The sequence below is a fragment of the Lissotriton vulgaris genome, chromosome 3_1, assembly GCF_964263255.1.
Source record: "Lissotriton vulgaris chromosome 3_1, aLisVul1.2, whole genome shotgun sequence".
Classification (NCBI taxonomy): domain Eukaryota; kingdom Metazoa; phylum Chordata; class Amphibia; order Caudata; family Salamandridae; genus Lissotriton; species Lissotriton vulgaris.
In genome coordinates, this window is record NC_141689.1 from 227820626 (window position 1) to 227841707 (window position 21082).

Genomic DNA, 21082 nt, shown 5'->3' on the forward strand with positions numbered 1-21082 from the left:
ATTGCTCCTTTAGCAAATATCATCCAAACCCATGGAATCAACATCATCTCCTATGCCAATTTTACTTAGCTTGTCCTCTTCTAATTACAGAATAGCATTATTAACCCTTTCGCTGCTGATGACGAGCTCAGCTCGTCATCACCCACGGGTGTCGTGTGCTGATGACGAGCTGAGCTCGTCATGAATAATGGTATTAAAGGATCAGCAGCACAGGGCAAAAATCCCCGCAGCAGCCATGTGGTTAAATGTCAAGTATTGCCACCATCATAGCAGTATCCCCTTAAATGAATACCCCCTGACCTAATGTTATCTGAGGTGTCAGAACAAATCTAGATATACAAACATTGGAAAGACTCATACATGAATACCTTACAGTGAGGGAGAAGAGGAGGCTTAAAAAGTAATTTAAGGCTTATTATGGAGTTCTTCAAGAGCAACATGTAATTGCTAAGCATCAGCGTACATTTCACTGTGTCCAGTGTCAATGAGAATTATTAATACACAATACATAATATGTATAATCCAGGAAACAAGATGGAGTTGAGATCTAGGTGATGCTTAGTTTGACTTCTGCCAGGAAACATAGTTCCATACATCATAGCATTATTGTTTCAATTGGAAAATGTTCATGTTAATAAGCAAATATATTTCTAATCAGAAGTTAGCTTTAACACTGCCCAACTTAGCAGAATACTTCAGACCACACTATAAGCAGTGGCCAGACTCACACTCAGATTCCCCCCACACAATCACATCTTCCATACATCAGAGACGGTCACTAGCTTCCTGTTTATAAATGTGCACTCTTCAAGCTTCTCACACATGAATTCAAAGGCCACATAATCAAGACACCTATTACCTCAACAGCTTTATCAACTTCTACACACCCATCAGAATCTACACTCTTCCTGCCTCCTGCTTAAACGTATCTCCTGCATATTCAGAGCCATAGCTGGTGGTCACACCTACATACCCTTTGCTCCCAAAGCCCGGAACGACTCTCACCCCAACACATCAGCGCTGACTACTCAGTCCTTGAGATCTGCAATAAGCTGAAGTTATGGCTCTGGCATACCTATGCCAGTGCAGTCGCCACTTATTAGCAGCAGGATACCCTTTGGTTAGTTGTGCATACTACAGGCACACATAACATAGCATAATATAAATTGGATATAAGAGGAAGGAGTAATGATGGACAGGGCCATAAGAGACAGAGTTATGCGGAGAGCTGCCAATGATAGTCAACCTATGCTTTATTTTTTACATACTCTGCCCCTAAGAAATAGGCAACAAAAATATGCTAGTAAAGCTGATCTGCCTAACGTAATTGGTCATAAACAGATTGCATTTTAGGATAGTCAAGAGTGTTTTTTTTTTAAGGTAAAATTAAAAAAAAACTTTCTTTATTCAGCAGAATAAACACTACCTCCCCCCCCCCAAAATTGGCATCAGTGTATAGAAAATACATGTGTACGTAGTTCACACTCCCAGCACGGCTTCAACAGTTGCAGATAGAACAGGAGATGCAAGAATCAGATCCACGGGATACAGTGCAAGTATCGAAACTGACATAAGGTAACATGTGCGTAGTCATCAGGGTACCCCTAAATCTGCCTCCCACGCCGCCCAGGACGGAGACACCAGAGGCGCCGAGTCGCATCTCATCGCTGTATTTAAAAGCGTTATCAATCGCCGTCCCGCGCCGCACGATAGCAAGATATTCAAAGTATGGGACACCTGGGGCGCCTCAGGGAACTGTGGCCACGTCGCTCTCGCCATGTCCTGCAGGCCTCCATAGTGAAGGTATTGGCCCCCAGTAAGACTGAAGGCCTCATTAGCTCTCTCCAGGGTCACAAAGGACTCGTCTGGGTATAAGTCTGCCAATGTGTCGCAGCTGCCCTCACACCATTCCCGAAACGACATGTGCTCTTCCATTAGAGTGACCGGTGCCAATATCCATATTGGCAGCTCCCTATGAAAAGGGGCCCGTCCCAGCACTCTTTCCACCACTCGCTGCCAGATCCCCGCAGTATGCCGAACAATATACGGCAGGTTGCCATCCGCTCCTCTGCCACGCATCAGAGCCAATTGCAACGCCTTCTCATCTGCGCAACCAGCCAGGAGTCGCAATTCCCAATTTTCCGCGCCCGCGAACCAGCGCACAGCCGGTATAAGTTGGGCCGCGTAATAGTAGAGATCAAAGCGTGGGGCCTCCAAGCCCCCCTCCTCCCAGCGTCTGACCATCGTACGCAGCGCAACTCTGCTGCGTCTGCCTGCCCAGAGCAGGGAGGTAAGCATCGTATTAAGCTTGTTGAAAATTCGAGGAGGAAGAGGAGAGAGAGTATTCTGTAGGATATACAATATTCTAGGCAGCATCACCATCTTTGAGATGGCCAATCGTCCCATGAGAGAGAGTGGAAGCGTATTCTAAAAGGATACAGATTGTTGTAGGGAACTAAGCACACGGTTGGCGTTGCGGGCCAGCAATTGTTCATCAGAGACAGCCACCTGAATACCCAAATAGCGGAAGGCCTCCATCTCCCACAGCAGCCCCAGGGGCGGGAAACCCACACGAGGGTCTTCACCGCATCCCGCAAGGGGAACGATCAGGGATTTCTCAGGATTAAGACGTAGCCCAGAACCTGCCCCAAAGCGTTCCAAGTGGTGTAACAGGATCGGTAGCGACTCCCGCGGGGAGGTCAGGTAGAACAACGCATCGTCCGCATAGAGCGAAACCAGGTGTACCACATCCCCAACTCGTATTCCCCAGGGTGCCATCTCCGCGCGTAGTGTCACTGCAAGGGGCTCAATCACCAGAGCGAACAGGAGCGGTGACAGGGGGCTTCCCTGGCGGGTGCCCCTGCCCAACCTCCACTCCTCCGAGCGGGCCGCTCCGAGCCTGACCCTGGCCGTAGGCGCACTGTAAAGGATACGAATCCAAGTGCAGAAAAGGGGCCCCATCCCGCTAACCGAAGCACCTCCAATAGGTACCCCCAGCTAACTGTATCGAAGGCTTTAGCCAGGTCTATCGAGACCAGGACCTGAGGATCCTCCCTATCGCGCACCTCATGTAGAACGTGGTTCAGACGCCGGAGATTCATGGCGGTGTTGCAGCCCGGAATGAACCCGCACTGATCATAATGAACCAAGTGCATCATATGTGGAGCCAGCTGGGTGGCCAAGATCTTAGTAAGAATTTTGGCATCGGTATTGATTAAAGTGATTGGCCGGTAGGCCGCAGGATCACAGTCATCCCCACCCGGTTTCAGGAGCATGCAGACCTCACCCTGCTGCATGGTGGGCGGGAGCGCGGCTCACACCATCGCTTCATGGTAAACCTGCAAGAGATGGGGCGCGAGGGTATCAGCAAACGCCTGGTAAAACTCTGGGGGAAAACCGTCTCCACCCGGCGACTTAGCCTTCGGCAGGGCGGCCACCGCCACCTTGACCTCATGAAGCGTCACTGGAGTATCCATGACCTCAGCATCCTCTTTAGAGAGGGTCTGAAGGGGCAAATCCCAGAGGTATGGCTGATAGGACGCCTCTGTCACCAGGGGGTCAGCAGTATAGACCTTCTGCAGATGTGTGCGGAGCACCGCAAGAAGGTCCCGTTCTGAGTGTACTAGGACCCCAGCGGGATTTCTCAACGCAACAATCCGCGCAGGGAACGATTCCCTTCGGAGAATCCAGGCCAGCAATCCCCCCCACGGTGAAGGCGTTGGCGATATCGACCAAGAGTGAATCTATCTAGCCAGTCTAGGATATCATGGACGCCTTCTCGGGCTGTCCGCTCAGAGTCCATGTTCGACCCATCCGGGTCCGGTAAGGACTGGTAGTGGCTGAGGCGCTCCTCAGCACTCGCAAGGTCACGGAGCAGCTGTTTGCGGACTCCATATGTCAGACCCATACAAGCGCCCCGCACGACTGCCTTAAGGGCATCCCATTTGGTCGCAAAAGGGATATCACCCACTTCCCAGTTCAGGTCCAGATAAGTACGCAGGGACTTCTCCACATGGTCCCGTCCCACCGGATCCTGCAGAAGATCCCCTGGCATCCGCCAGGTCCTTGGGCAGGAGGATTGGTCCACCCACTGTACCGTGCCCGTCACGGGCGAATGGTCGGATAAGAACCGGGCCTGATGTGTGACCGATAAAACAAGAGATGTGCCAATGTTGGCCGCAAGGACCCTGTCGAGCCTGCTATGTGTGTTATGTGTGGGGGTATAGCAAGTGTAAAGCTTCAGTCCCGGATTGCCGAGGCGCCAGACATCTACAGCACCCAGATTCTCCATCACCTCCCGGAGTCGTGCCGTCATCCGAGGTTTTGTACCCGCCCGGGGGGGATGCCTGTCCAGCAGTGGATCCAGTACACAATTAAAATCTCCAAACCAGAGGAGGGGGGCATCCAGGTCCATCGCTATAAGCTCCTGCAGGCCGGTAAAGAAACCCGGGTCATCTATGTTTGCTGCATAAGAGTTCACCAGCAGGAACTTCCTCCCATCCAGTTTCACACGTATAAGAACATATCTGCCCTCAACATCAGCCTCAACATACTGGACTGCTAGGGGTACCCCCAGAGCCACCCAGATCAGGACCCCCCTAGCATAGGTAGAGAAGGAGGAATGGAACACCTGACCCCTCCATTTCCTTGCCAATTTAAGAGCACCCTCTTCATTCAAATGCGTTTCCTGTAGGCACGCCACTGATACTCCATGCCGACGAAGGAAGGATAGCACCCTATGCTGCTTGGAGCAAGTACACAGGCCACGCACGTTCCAAGTTAAATATTTGAATCCCATAAGCGTTTGTCTTGCCCATCCGGGCACCCAAGTTTAACCTCTGCAAACAGCCTCCTAGGGGCACGAACAGTAGTACACACTATGCCAAAAACAAATACCCAAGAATGTAACAAAACGGGTCTGGCATGTAGCACAGTAAGGCTGTGCCAATTCAAGAAACAAACAAAACAATTTGCCAGTACTGTGCAATTTTTTGATTTTTTAGTTGAAGAGCTACTAGTTGCTCCTCGACAAAGACCACTCTTTCAGTCCGAACAGTTTATGAAAACATCAGTTTTTATTTTATTATTTTATCTGAACTGTCTTTCAGTTCTAGTTCATGTGTTTCGCAATATTTTGTTCTGCGGTATTTTCAGAATCTACTATCTGTCAATATACATGGGGAGGAACAGGGGAGTACACGCAGGGAACGATGAATCAATATGTTATCGAACAATTAGACAATTAACACGAAACGTAGACACTGGACAACATTAAACATTCATGGCTATCTACAAGAGGTTGGGGCGGTAGGAGTTGGTGGCGTTTCTCTCAAGCTATTTATCATAGAAACCCAGATTGTAACTTAATCATCTGTGCAATTCAGATTTTTTACACTTAATTTATATTTAGATCCAACTAAATAGGAGCTTGCATTAACTAGAAAACGAAACAATTCATTTCAAGCCACCTAACAAATAGCGCCTCAATTGGTCGACGCGTTTCGAATCCTACACCTTTGATTAGGATTCTCTTCAGGACCATACACAATCAATCTGTGAAGAAAACAAATGAAAAGCAAACTGTCAGTGGAACATAGAGGGACTCTCAACTCTCACTCAGCATCCAAACCACAGTCAAACCGTTACCTGTCAATGAGATGACTTGGACACGCCGGTTAACTGAAAAAGCAAAAGGACATTCATATTCAGAACCTATTTTAGTTAGCTCTCTACACTCGGATTTTCGAAAATCATGTGAACTCACTCGATTAAAGTTGAAGAAGACACCTCATGGGAGTATCCTCGCTGGCGAAAAATCCATTGCCTGTGTTGTTTAAATCAATTCGGGATCGCACCTCGAAGCCAATTCTACAAAGAGAGGAAGACAGCTTTCAATGCGCTTTTTCGTGCTCCTTCCTGGATTGAGCTACATCAAGTCAAAGCGTGGATTCTATCCTACGCGTGTTGGCTACGGAAGACAGAACGCTATCTAATTACCTGAGGTTTAGCGTGTCATTCCTCCACTGGGTCGCGGTAGTCAAAGAGCGCGATGCGTGCACCCGCCGAGTTGTGCTATTTTGAAGATACGGTTGTTTCCCGGTTTTAGCGCTACGACCCATGGGAGTTGTAGTTTAAATGTTGGGCCTCATGGGGGTTGAAGTTTGGGTGGTGGTTCGCAGGTTCATGCGCTATGACTCATGGGAGTTGTAGTTTGGATACTGGAGTTCATGGGGATTGTAGTTTAGCGGACCCTTTAGATCAGGCGCTATACTTGACGGAGAAGGATGTATACGAGGTTGCTCGGGGTTTGCTGCACTCAATGGAGATTGGAGAAAGGAGAAACTCCGATGTAAAATTCAAAATTAAAAGCCAGCGGGTGTGTGAGGAATTACTCAGAGGTTAGGTTCACTTGGCTGGTGGAAAGCCTATCACGAGTGATAACTTACAGACTGTATAATTCTGACATTTCATTCAAACCCTGTGTAGTTGTATTGAATTTCAAGATAAGCATAGCTTCTCTTTGGCGTAATTTGGCCTCTACATCTCCGCCACGTGGGTCATGGTCAATTTTGGATATTATGGTCCATTTCAGATCTTGTTCCCCATGTAGCTCCTCGAGCCAATGTTAAACAAATACCCCCCACAACTCCCCCCAACCCCACATTACCCGCAACCACCCAACCCCTAAAACAGTCCCCCCCCCTCCCCCACCCACAAGGAGGAATGACTCAACAGGAAAGCACACCATCCCGGTCATCCCACGCCAGTACCATCCAAAAACAATAGGACTAAACACCCCATCAGAACCAGTCCCCCCCTTCCCCACCCGCGAGCAAGAGGACAGCAACAACTAAGAACGCTACTCTGCCCTTCGCCTGCCAGTGCCAGGACGCGCACAGCCACCCCATACACCACACGCACCCCACACTCACACACAACCAACAAAAACCACCCACCCTCCCCCCCAACTCCCCGAGGACCCAATGTTCCAGGACAGTCTCTGGGAATGTTCATGAAAGTCAGTTCCAATGATGGGCAACGGTACGCCATAAACTCTTGGACCTCGCACCACATCGCCTCGGCCAACATGGTATGCATCCTCTGTTCAGCCCACCAACCAGGGTTCCCAGCGCCAGGTAGAGACAGCATTGGGCAGGCAAAAATCAGGAAGGGCGACTCACCCAACCTCCCAAAATTTTAACAAGACAGTACCTCATATCAGAGTTCACTCAGGCCGTGTTTCGGAGAGGGCGGTTTCCGGTATCACCGGGGGAGCAGAGTGTACATCCAGCAAAGTTTCCTGCAAGGTATCTGGGACCAGGATCTCCCCAGGTGCAGGGGCCTCAGGTGACTCCGGAGCGGCCCCCGCCGTCGATGGTCTCACGTGGAGCGCCCCATCCTCACCCACGGTAATCCGGGGCTCGGAGGAAAACCGGGATCCAGACCTACGTCTCCCTCTGCCTCGCCGGCGCTTCGGGGGCCGGGTCCCCCAGGTCTCGCGGGGGCCACCTCGCTCACCAGGAGGTAGGTCGTCTCCCCGTATCTCAAGCCACTCCCACACCTCCGCCGGGGACTCGAAGAAGTGAGCGCGTCCTTGGGAGAGCACCTTGAGTTTGTCCGGGTAAAGGAGCATGTATTGTAGCTTCATGTCCCGGAGTTTCTGCTTGACTCCCAGGTTGGACTTCCATTGCTCCTGCACCTGTTGAGTATAGTCAGGGTAAATGGAAACACTACTATTTTCAATGGTGATGGACTCCATTTCTGTCGCGGCCCGTAGAATCCTTATAATTTAGAATCTTTGCAATGATGGCTCTAGGTGACTCGCCTGGGCGTGGAGGGGGAACCAGGGCCCTGTGCGCCCTCTCAATTACAAAGACACTGGACAGTCCGGTCGGGCATAGCTGGGTACGGATCCACGTCGCCAAGAAGCGTTCAGCGTTTCCCGCCTCAAGGCGCTCTGGTACGCCTAGGACCCTGATGTTTCTCCGACGGGCCCTGCCTTCCGCATCTTCCGCTCTCCTCTCCAGTGCACGGGTAGTGGACGTCAGGTGCACGACCGATTTCTGCAGGGAGGCCACTTCAGTTTGCAATTGAGCAATGTTGCCCTCCGCGTCTGAGACCTTGTCTGCCACCTTACGGAGGTCCGTCCGGAGGAGATTTACATCAATCGACCCAGTCTCGATCTGCCTCTCCAAGGCAGAATGGGATCCCTGGATTGCCTTCAGGATCTCTTCCCGGGAAGGTTCATGCGGTCCATCGCCCCCATCGTCCAGTCCGGTCTGCTGCGTGATCCTCTGCGATGGCAGTCTTGGGGTGGTATACTGCACGATGGTGTTGGGTTGGGAGGATTTCGCAGTCCTATCCTTGCGGGTCGTCATCCTGGGGGGCAGACCAGGAGCCCCCACGAGGCGCCTCAGCTAGGACTCACCCGGTCCCACCGGGTAGGCACAGATCCCAACAGCAGAGCGTAGGAGGGAGGACCGGTGGAGAGGACAAGTCAGCAGGGCGTACCAGGCAAATCCGGCCCAAGCGACGACCCCCACCACTAGCAAAGGGAGAGCGTGGCAACCAGTGGGCAAGATACACTCACCGAGCTGGGCGGGAGGACCTCCAAGAATCAGATTAAAAGCAGCTTACCGCCAACCAGCGCACCTCGGGCAAGCCCCCTCCAGGTCCAGGTGCAACAATGTGATTTTCAAGCCTCGTGGGGCAGCACAGTCCGAGTTCCACTGCCACACAGGGGAGGGGCCGCTCCGGCAGTCGGGGAAAATAGCACGTAGTTTATGGGGGGGCCCCAGATCGCCCGTGTCCCCCAGGAGTCGACACTGCAGGACATCACTAGTTACTGCGCCAGTGCAAGTTCCACGCGGAATGGTCTCCGCAGCACCCCGCAGTAGGGACGGAGGCCGCAATCCCCACAGCCGCAGGGAAACCACAGGGGACAGTCCGCGCAGGCCGCACCGGCTCCCAGTGTAGAGGCGGGCCTTAATGCAATTAGATGCGGCGGGCCAGCGTCCAGCTCTCGGCGATTTCACCGCCTCAGTCCCCAAGAAGTCGCGTAGAGCCCCAGGCACCAGTGAAAACACTCACCCTGAGCTGCTCTCCGCAGCCGGGAGCTCCGATGTAGGATAGGGTCGGTGGGGGAAGGGGCCAGCACCTCAACCCCCTGCATAGGTCAGCGGGAATCACCGGACCCCAGCTCAGCCCTCCACTGGCCTCTCAGGACATCCACTACAGGTCTCCAACCATCGGGAGGTCCGCCGTGTATGCGAGCACTTCCCCAGCCGGGATACTTCTTCAGCAAGCGGGCCGCACGCACCGCTACTCTCTCGCGCAGGCCCAGTCCGCGGTCTCGCGTAAAGACAGGCGGAGCCCACCGAGCGCCGCGGTGTTCTCCGGCAGCGTTAACGGGGCACCGGAGGCTCTCCTGGCGACGTGGTGGTCCCAGACGGGACGAGAAAGGATCTGGACCGTCAGCACCCCTTTGGAGGGTCCAGCAACGATCTTTTTGGCAGGATATAAAGGGTCCTCGGACGGAGCTGGTGAAGCTCACGTCCTGTCGGCCATGCTGCTTGGCCACGCCCCTCATAGTCAAGAGTGCTAACCAATATTTTAAATGGGCTGAAAAAGATGAGAAACCTCTAAAGGAGTGGTGATCTAAGAGAAGCAACAAAAAATGTGTTAATAAGTGATGTAGCCTATGTAGCGAGGTCCTTAAGTCCTAGAATCAAATGGCTTCCTCCTCATCCACCCGGTCCTTCTTATCATCACCGCCCACCTTTTCTTCATTCCTATTGTATTTTTCCTGTTCTCTTTTTGGTTTTTATCCTGGTTTGCGTCCTGCTTCTTCTCCTACCCCTAAGCTGAATTTTATGTCTTGGTTTTCGTTTTCAATATACTGGTGCTTCTCTATGGCTTGGTCCTGTTTTTCCTATTTGATATCCTCCTCTTCCTGCTTCAGATGCTTCTTTTAATCCTTGTGGGCTGCCTCCTTTTGCTCTTCCTGGTCCATCTCCCAAGTCCTGATCCAACTCTTCAGCCTCCTTCAGCCGCCTGGTCCTCCTCTAGACCCTGGTTCTAACTGGTACTCCTTGTCCTCCTGCTTCTCCAGGTCCTGAATCAACCAAGTCCTTCCCATATTGGTCTTCTTTGTAATAGTCGTTCTTTTCTTGGTCTTTCCTGATGGACTAATCCTGATCTTTTTTCGAGTCTTGCTCCTTTTGTCATCAGTCCTGATCTCAGTGACTTTGGTCTCGGTCCTCCTGGTCTTCCTTGTCCAGAACTTGCATTTCTCTAGTTTGCCTCCTGATCCTTCATTTCCTTGTCCTAGCTCTATCCCTCAGTCTCCTGATCCTGTTTCTCCCCTGTGTTTTGGCCCTGAACTAGTCTATGTACTTAGTCTCCCCATCCTGGTCCTTCTAATCCTTCTTCTCATCACTATAACCATCATGTTCCTGGTCTTCTATCTTATGATTCCATTTCTCCTGGTCCTTTCCTCCTCCACTTTTTCCTAGTCCTACTCATGGCCTTCTTACACTTTGTTGACGTCCAATTGGCCCAGGTCCTCCACACTATCCATATTAACACCTCCTGGCCATTCATATTCTGAACCTTGTCCTCAGACTCATTTTATTCATCTTCTATCTCCTAGCCCTTCTCTGTGTCCTCCTAGTAGTGTTATTGGTCCTCTTCTTCTTCCTCCTAGTCATTCTGGTATTTGACCTTTACCAAATCCTGGTCCTAGTCCTTCTGGTCCTGCTTCTGGTTCTCCAAGTCCTCATTCTCCTGGCCATGTTCCACTTTTTCTGGTCACCCTGACCCTGTCCTTTCTGGTCATCCTCATCCATGTCCTTCGGGCTCTACTGACAATTTCCTCCTTCCATACACTCTCTTTCCTCCAACTAGAACATAGGTCCAATATAGAGTCAGTCGAGGTTCTTTGCATTCACTTAGCACTGGGACAACCACGCTTGCTTGAGCCAATACATTCAGGTAGAAGAGACCTGGTGATCAGTGTCCAAAATTTGCTTTAAGTACAGACATTGCCATACACTTTGAAGAAAAACACCTATTTTATGTATGCTTATAATTTTTTTTTGTTATTTGAAAACTGCCAGTTAACAGTAAGTTTACAAGTGCGGAGACTCTGCAGTCGGGGCGGAAAACTCTGCACATAAAAAGACAGGACAGGCCTATCTTTTTATGTGCGGAGTTCTCTGCCCCGACTGGAGACAGTGGTAACTTTACTATTAACTCGCAGTTTTAGGAAAAACAAAAAAATAGCAAACTTACACAAAATCCTATTTCCAACTATTGTCAATTTACTTACGTAATTGACGATAGTTGGAAATAGGATAGGTTTGATCAGGACCTACAGAGTACAAGATTGATGCATTATTGTTCTTCCTGTAGGCCTGTTTATATATTTGTACCTCAAAATCTTTATGCCTCTTAATTCTTTTGATAAATTCTAAGATTTTCATATACACCGCTTGTGTCTCCTGTTTCTTGCCATATGTGTTTTATGTTCAAAAATTGATTTTCTATCATTGACTAAATTATATAATTATTGATTGACTCTATTATAGGGCCAGTGATTTGTCCTTTTGAGAATTTTTCTAATCATTTAAAAAGATTTCTGGAACTAATTCCCTTGGAGGCATTCTGCAGCCCACATAGAATGAGGAAAACACCTTCTGTGATTTTTTATGTGCAGGAAGGTGTCCCTACCGGCACATAAACAATCATTAAAAAAATGACGTTCCGCAACTTCAATGTATGCTAATGCAGCACACATTGAAGTTGAAAAACACCATTTCAGATTGTTTATGTGCAAGAAGGGACACCTTCCTACACATAAACAATCAGCCACGTGACACAGGCATTCTTGCATGGTGCAAGGCTGCCTGCATCGGCGCAAGCCAGCTAATTGTGCACCAGCGCAGGAGAGAGAGCAAAGGGATCTGTCATATCATTGTAGATATGACGCATCCCTGTCTTTAGGAATTAACGCAATGTAGTGCAGCCAAATGGCCTGCGGCACTGCGCTGCATTAATTCGTTATAAATAAGGCCCATAGTTTGTGAATACCAAGTTACAATAGGAAGTGTCAACTTACACAAAAGTGTAAATTTACTTTTGTGTATCAGGCACTGTATAACTAATCTTGTACAGCATGATAGGAAAAGTAATTCACATTTGAACTTTGGTTGTTTATTTGAAAACACTAGATTATTGATAATCTGATCTAAAACATACTTTACACGCTTCTTACACTCTACACAATCCATTGAATCAACAATGTAGCCGAATTAAGACTTATACTACCCAATCCCTGATATGTTATTCCTCAAACTATATAACATTATTTCAAGGACTAGACACACACACTCACATGCAAATCATTGCACTCATATCCTTAACCTAGGTCCCGGCATACATAATGTACTGCATGGACTATATGTGAACCACTGAATCATAATATATTACACATAAAATGTCTTGCTGTTAAGTGTATTCACACAGACTACCACTCTGAATGACACTGATACTAGGTACTCACAACAGCACTTCTGCTTCCTTTAACACACATGGAAATGAAATAAACAACATCTCTCACAATGCATTAGATATCAAATGTCAAAATCTGCAAATGGAAGTAAGTAGTTAACCTATGAAATATATTGCAATATGTAATCAAATACGGCAAGTACGTTTACATTTTTTAACATGTTATGGCAATAAGAAAACAACAGACATCAATGGTTGCAGAGGGTACTCATAAACACTGTGTGGCAGTGCACAGCATTGTCAAAGTTTTGGAGGGGGGTCATCACATGCCTTTCGGAGGTATTGGTATGGGATATTGCATATTCCCCACGATTGTCCATGTTGCATGTCGCAGGGAGAATAGGGGGCAACAGGTAGAAGCAACATGTATTATTCCTTGGTCTTACTATTATTATTATTAAACTTTATTCGGTTCACATAATAGGAAACCATAAAAGTTACATAATACCATTAAATTACAAATCATCTATAAAAATATGCAAGACACAAAATACATTCCCAGATGTACAGTACAGTTATTCCATTATATTTTCAATGTTTAAAAGGAGGAGGGCATCACATTGATTCAGTTGTTTAAAAAATTAATTCATAAAATACATCGTCCAAGTCGTTAGGGTTTCAAACATTTTCTATACCTTAACGAACATTTCAGAATACCAACCACAAACGGAATACATTCTGGTTTTAATAATTGTAAAAAATAGAGAGCGGGCGTACCTGTATAAAATGTAACTTTTTAAAAAGAGACTTTAAAAAGAGCCTCCTTGGGGTTTCATAAAATTTACAAAAGAACACAAAGTGCAGCAGATCCTGTGGAGACATGTTGTCGCAGCCACAGGGTGCTAGTACTTTGCCTTTGTGACTCCCCTTCGGAACAGCTAATAAAAGATGGAAATAATCCATTCTTAACCTGATTAGTAAAAAGCGCTCCTGGGCAGATAACGGCCACAGTAAATATGGCTCCATTTCTAGGGATGACTTAAGCATCATGTGCTTGCGGACACTATTCTTTAACAGTTCCGTCTCCTCTCTTTTCATTTTTTTGCGTATGATAAAAGAGTGTTTCACAAAAGTCACATCTGCTCCAATAATACAATCAGGTATTAAAAACAGGTCCGGACGCCCTAGCTCACTAAAGCACCCCTTTAAATACTTTAACCACGGTATGTCAGTCATGTGGTCCAGGCTCAAAGTCTCTTTTAGTAGTTTTTGAGTAAGGTCTAAATTTTCATTTAGCCAACATTTGAGCCAGAAAAGTAATGGGCGCATAGCAAGAATATCACATATATATGTAAGGTCAGTTTCTTCATGAACAATTAAGTTTACGATCCCTTTAGGAACCCCCAGCAGCTGCTTTAAAAAGTGATTTTTCGTCACCTGTATACCCTCTAGACCAGTATACCCCCATAATTCGCTCCTGTAGCTAGCTATTGATACACTCTTAGCTTGATAGATCTTCAACATTGCAGCCACTGGGCGGTTGCCCATTTTAGCTGCAAAGTTAAATATCGCTGCATTGGACCTGGTCACATGGTCACCTCTCCCCTTTTCTTTATTAGCAGTGCGCCCCAGTTCAGGCGATCATCCAGGAGGACGCCCAAATAGGAGAAGGTCGGAGATATTGGGACTCTTTCTCCATTCACCTTAAAGGAGAACTGCTTTTTGGAGTGCAGCCCTTCCTGCATTGCGTAGGATTTAGAATGATTTATGGCCAGATCTCTGTCAGCCATAAACCCACGAAAGGCATCAAGCAGTGTTTGTAAACTTTTGGGGGTACGTGTTAGAAGGACTGCGTCGTCTGCATATACCAAAACGGGCAGTCCCCTGCGTCCCACATACGGGAAGTCAGCCCCAGTTTCCAACAACGTCTTATCTAAGTCATTGATGTAGAGGTTGAAAAGGAAAGGGGCTAGAATACACCCCTGGAATACCCCCCTTTCTGTGGTAAAATTCCTGGTTACCTAGAGGTCCTGGGCATATCTGATATTCGCCCTAGTATCTCTATGTAATTCCATCAGGAAGTCCACCAAATTTGCCTCCACCCCCATGGCCCTCATGGACTGTCACAACTTTCCCCGGTTGACACAGTCAAAGGCGGAGGAAAGATCCATGAAGGCCATGTAGATTGTCGCTTGGTGGGCAATGGTGTACTTTCCGTGGATTAGATAGAGATTAAGACATTGTGCCATGGTCGAGTGGCCTGGGAGGAACCCATACTGGATATCGGAAATAAATATTCCGCCCAGACAGTCAATCTATTTATTACGACTTCACCTATGACCTTAACCACTGAGTCGATAAGGGAGATTGGTCTGTAATTCATAGTACAGTTCCCTTTTTAAACACTGGAACAATTGTGGAGACTCCCCATGACTTTAGGCACCCTTCCTTGGCGGCTGAGTTAACCACTGCCACCAGGCTTGATGCCCTAAGAGTGGGGTTAGATTTAAAAAGGTCTGGTGAGATACCCACTCACTATGTTTAATGTTAAGGGGGCTATATTTGATGAAATATTGTTGGTCTCATTAATTGTTCTAATTTGTGATGCAGAGCCGAAATTCTGCATACTGGCAGCAAGATTTTCCAATGTATGCGAGTTACTTGTGGCAGCCCGTTCTAGCTTCCCCAGATTCTCATTTATTACTTTCATTCTTTCTAGTAAAGGTAGCATTAATGACTTCAGATTCAGATTCAGATTAGCTTTATTCGATTTTTGTTACAACATTTCAAATATATACATACAATTCATACACAATAAAACCTTTTTTAAAACAGTATTAAATCAGTGTAAGGTACTTCGCTAATCACTAAATTCCGTTTTTCTTAAAACATTTTTTAAAAATCCATTCATCACCATGGTAAAAGTTGCGTTTCCCAGTTGCTGCAGGCTAAGAAACGCAGGGCGGCATTGCCGACAAGCACCTTGTTTCAAATACTGTTTAATCCACCTTTTACGCTCACTCTCATACAGTTTACAAAACAATACTATATGAAAGGTGGATTGCACTGATGTACAGTCACATGGGCAAGGAGCTAGAGTTCTTGACCAATCGTTTTTACTTTGGAATGTAACTAACCGGTGGAATAAATTAAACCTAAATCTTGTTAAAATAAATCGGTCAAAGCGCAGGTTACATAAGGTCAAATATGGTAGAAGTGTGTATGTAGTCAGCGATAGTTGATGCTCACTAACGGTTTTCATAGTCATCTCTCCTACACACCTTAGAAGTTCAAAGTGAGCCAAACATAGCCTCTTTAATTCAGACTTCGAGATGTTCATGATTGAGACTGGATTACTAAAATACTCAGGCCGTTGTATGTCTGTAAATATTTTCCTGATATACTCAAGCCAGGCTGTGCTCTTTGCGTTTTCAAGGGCCATTACATCCTTTATTATATCCTGGTTTAGGACAAGGGACTCTGAGACCCATACTCTGCGCCAGAGTAGAACCGGCTGTAATTTAATCAAATCGGATATGTAGTCCAACCCCATTTCCTGATGACAATTAAAGACTGAGGTACCTTTCGGGAGAGCAAAAAGGTATCTAAGGAAGTTATTTTCTTCAACTTGGATCGCCAATGTATCCTGATACCCCCAGATCCCTGCCCCATACAATGCAACACTTCTGCATTTAGATATATAAATCTTTAACATGATTTCAGGGGGTCTTTTGCCCAACTTGGCGGCAACATTTTTTAGTGCTCCAAAAGTGCGCTTAAAAGATAGGGTCCTATTCTTGATCTCGGGCCCCACGAGCCAGAGCCTTCAATTATGACCCCTAGGTATGGGAACGTTTTAGTGTGCTCAATTACAAGTCCCGACGCCTTAAGGTTTTTACAACTTGCACGTTCGTTCCCACACCGCATCACGTATGAGTTTTTAGCATTTATCATAAGACCCCTTTCTTTCATGAATTCAAGATATTTTGTTAGGGCTTTCTGCGCTCCCACCTTAGTTCTCGCCATCAGTACCGCATCGTCTGCGTACAGGAGTGATACAATTGGGTTACTTCCATACCTTGGGGAGTCTATTTTGCAAGCACCCAGTTCTTCCTCAAGTTTATTCGTATAAAGGGTAAAGAGAAAGGGGGCCAATACGTACCCTTGTCTTAGCCCTTTTTCTATACTGAAAGACCCAGTGCACTCTCCCCTCAGCCCATATCTAACCTTGGCAGTTGCCCCCGAATATAGCTGCCTTAGGAAGAGCACAATGGCAGGTTCAACTTCCATTTCCTCAAGAGTTTGCCACATCTTGGAATGTATCACGCAGTCAAAAGCTGCGGATAGGTCAACAAAGATGGCATATAGTTGACCTTCTTTAGCCCGAGTGTATTTGGCTTGTAACAAAACGAAGTTTAGAACCTGCTCTACTGTACCGATCCCTTCACGAAAGCCATACTGTACAGGGCTCAAAATATTGTGTTCCTCCGCCCATAGTTGTAATTTGTTTAAGACCACCCTCCCCGCCATTTTCATGAGGGAATCTAGTAAAGAGATCGGTCTATAATTTGACAGGCACTCCCTGTCCCCCTTTTTGTATATCAGTATAATAACCGATTCTGACCAGGTACCAATAAAGCCTATGGCACAAGAAGCCTGAAGAACCCGGGTACAGAGTGGGGCCCATAGATCTGTATTTAATTTAAAAATGTCATTAGGGATCCCATCCGGTCCCGGCGCTTTATTATTTTTACTAGCTTGTATAGCCATCTGTACTTCCTGCAGGGTGATCCCCATAGTAATAGGATGACAGTTGCCCCCTCTCAGTGGGCACCCTATAAGTTTTTTATCTATCGTGGAGGCCCTCTGTTTATTTTCATAAACCTTTGAGAAGAAGTCAAACCAGGTTTTTTCATCTATGGCGATTTCTAGCCTTTCTACCTCCTTTTTACTAAAGAATGGTGCATTGACTGCCTCCCAAAAGGCCCTGGCATCTCTACCCTGTGGCAGTCAACAGGTTCTGACACGCTAGGTCCTTGATTTCCTTTTTCCGCGGACACCTTGCCTGCGTGTATACCTTCCTGTAATGTCTTATTGCCTCATGATCCCTTGGTTTTCGGCTCAAGGCGTCCTTAAGAGCGGTATACGCCTTGGTACACCCAGAGTCAAACCAGCCCACCCCTTTATTGGGCTTGTCTCTCTGCACCCTGGTTAGATTATCTTGGATGATCCTTGTAATTTTACCAAAGGCCTCCAGGGTACGTTCTTCTCGAGAATTCTCATCCAGACAAACCAATATATCTGTAAGGGCCAAGGTTATTATTTCTTTAACTTTATTGACCGAGTCTACAGTGCTCCATTTAAGTGTTAGCCCATTGTAGCGAGCTATGGCGATGTTTTGAGTCCAAGTAAGTGACTCAATAGTAGTGGTACTAATTAGCTCTTCTGTGGTTATGGTCATACTGAGAGGGAGGTGGTCACTTAGTCCAATAGTTGGTATCTCAAAGTTTTTTACACAATGTGTGAAACTATTTGGCTTAATTATAAAATCAATAATGGAGTGACATCCTCTTGCTAAAAACGTAGCACTAAATTCTACCTTGGGTGTACACATTAAATTTGCAAAACCAAGGTCAAGATTTGCCATAATAATATTTAGTACCTCTCCTTTATCGGAGTGCAGAAAGTGGGACCTGCTCACATATTCCCCCCTTCCATATTCCTGAAATCTACAGCTTTCTTGGTCACAGATATTCAAATTAAAATCCCCTACCCAAACCAGCATTTTGTTTCCCCTCCTCGACAAATTCTGGGCATTTAATTCCCCTAGCAAGCTACTTAAAACCCCTGCAAACTCCTTATTCTTTATATTGTTATAGAAATTGACTATTAGTAGCTCAACCCGATTGTTAAGGGTGACTGAGACCGTCTGATAGTGTGTAATAATTTCTCGTAATTTTAACGATTTTTAGTAAGTTGGAGATATAAATACAAATTCCTCCTTTATGTCTCCCAAACAGGGAACAAACCGCAGGGATGTTAAAAAGTTTTAAAACCTAAAAGATGTTTCTCATTAATAAGCCATGTTTCTTGTACACATAAGATGTCAATGTTTTCGATGAAGTCTCCCCAGATTGTGTTGGGCACTTTGCTCTGTAGTCCACATACATTCCAGGAGACAATCCTCACCAAGCCACCCGCTCCCTGTGTGCTTTCTGCTTTAACAACGATTTCTCCTTGTTAGTGGTCACCCCCTGTAAGTCTGGTATGAGATCTAGTCCTGCATGTTCTTGCTCGTAATTTGACTCTTTATTCCCAGTTGACATTAACTCTAAGCCCCTACAGTCCCTAATATCGATTACTGACACAGGTGAGATGTCATGTAGAGCATCTTTGGTGGGTACAGTTTCCTGTATGTTGGAGTCTAATTGATCATACATTATCCCTGTTATTCTAGCTCCCTTAGTTACATGGTTCTGTTGGTTTTGTGTTGCAGAAGACCTCCTCCCTTGCAGAGCATCTATGTGTATCAGTGTGACTTTATCTTTACCACCACCCAGTCAGTCACAATCATTTAGACCAGAGAGAGGTATAAACCGGTTCGGTCCTATCAATACAGGAGCATATCCCGGATTTCCCCTTTGTGGCCGGAATGGGTGGCATAGATGTCTCTTTCTAGAATATTCCCAGGGCTGGCTTATTTGTGAGTACGGTATCCTATCATCCTGATTTTGATATGGGGGCCTAAAGTGCCTATAATGGTGTTGAAATATCGGCCTAGTATAATTAGCCTGAAGTTGGGGTGAGTACCTAGAGTGATCTAGCTGCTGTTGAAATGGGGGCCTAAGATAGACATCCTGATAATAGAATGAATGAAATGATTCCCCAGAGCGATCATTTTGTTGTTGGAATAAGGGTCTAATGTGATCGTCCTGATGTTGAAGTAATGGCCTAAGATTAGTTACAGGGACCGATAGAGCTCTAGGGTAAAAATAGGGCAGTTCACGTGGTGTAATTACATTACTACCATCTTGGGGGTTACAATTTAAGATGTATCTAACTGCTCGATCATCTCTGAAATTAATTATAATGATATCCCCCGTTATATCTTTTACTCTGTGCCCCAGCCAGGGAAGACGCCTCACATGTAGAATTTCACCATTTATATTTGGAGGGAGTGGTCTGTTCTGTTTTTACCAAAATATAACTTTGTTTTTTAACTGGTATTGATCTTCTCTCTTAGTATCCTCCAAAACCGGCACTCCAGTGAGAACTACCACCAGAGGAGCTGCTTCTGGAGGCAATTTTACATTGCGCCTCTTGGGAAGAATTACCTCATCAGGGATTTCACAGTTGTTTGTTTTTTGTTGATTCCCTGGGTTTTTAAGTTTTACACCTGTTAAAGCCTCTTTATCACTGGTTTTAACATTTGTTCGTGTTATTTTAGGAGGTAATGTCGAGGATTTCAAAGTGACTTGTTTAGAGGATTATGCTCCCATTTGGGTAGTGCGATTTGAGGATAGACCGGTAGTCATAGACACTAAAGGGGGCTTTGGTAAATCCTTGATAGCCCCTTTAATTTCCCCAATTGACTGCTCTAAATTTCCCAACTGCTGAGCTAATCTTTTTAGTCTCTCCGTCAGTGGCAATATGAAAGACCTAATTTGGCGTTCCATACTTCCCATAAGATCAGTAGATGGTGTTACGTTTTCTGGGAAGACTAAGGGTTTAGATATGGCAGGTGTTATGGGTACATTAGGTGTGGAGCTCTTAGAATTGTGATAGTTATTTGGGATGATCTTATTTCTCTGAAATCCACTCCCCCTTTTTCTCCTTCTTTTCGGGGGTGGACCTTGGGCTCGGGGATTTTTTGAAGATTTATTGGGTTTTTGGACAGACTCTACAGTTGTCTGCAGTGAGTCTGTCAGAACTTCTACCTCTGTTGTCAGTTTACAGGGAGATGCAGAAACACTTATATTTAATTCATTGCTTTCATCTGGTAAAAAGGTTCTGTCTTGAAGGAGTAATGGGATGCTATCATTAAGAGTTGCCCCAAGTCCCTCACATTCAGATGGTGCACTAACATGTGAACCAGCACACGGTGAGATAACAAGTTGTAGTGGACCCAAAGATGAACGCCTGTTCTTTATTAATTCAAATGAGCGGCGTCTATCGGCCCGCCTCTCGGCAAGTACAATTTCCCTATCGCTGCCTGCTGTAACCCTGATAACGTAGTTATCTAACGTTCCCTTGCTGCCTCCTCCAGGTAATACAGTTTTTTCTTTACGGAGAGTTGAGGACATGATGCGTACAGAGACAATGGGATCCTGACTAGACCACACTAAACCTCTACAGTTACCCCGAACAGTCTAACAGGAATATGATGTTCAAAGAATACAGAAATAAATGAAAATGTCAGTTAGTATATTTCTGATGAGACCGCTTACTGGAGTCCTTGACGGGATGTAAACGATAAGGGAGGTGGCCCAGCCCGGCCTCCTCTGGCCTCTGAGGGCCTAAGAGGGCCCGCCCTCTGCCCGGGCTTTGCCCGGCGCAACCCGCGCACGATCCC